Consider the following 259-nt stretch of genomic DNA (forward strand, 5'->3'; position numbering starts at 1 on the left):
TGGCCTTGAATGCCTCCAGGGATGAGGCATCCACAGCCTCCTTGGGCAGCCTGTTCCAGTGCATCACCATCCTCTGGGTGAAAAACTTCCTCCTAATATCTAACATAAACCTCCTCTGTCTCAGTTTAAAACCATTCCTCCTTCTTCTATCTCTGTCACCCTTATAAATGGTATACACTATATACAGTATATGCTCTATACAATAGTTACATCCATGGTTTTCTTCTTTTTCTTTTTCTTTTTTCCTTTTTCTTTTTTC

The sequence above is a fragment of the Meleagris gallopavo genome, chromosome 10 (assembly GCF_000146605.3).
Source record: "Meleagris gallopavo isolate NT-WF06-2002-E0010 breed Aviagen turkey brand Nicholas breeding stock chromosome 10, Turkey_5.1, whole genome shotgun sequence".
Lineage (NCBI taxonomy): Eukaryota > Metazoa > Chordata > Aves > Galliformes > Phasianidae > Meleagris > Meleagris gallopavo.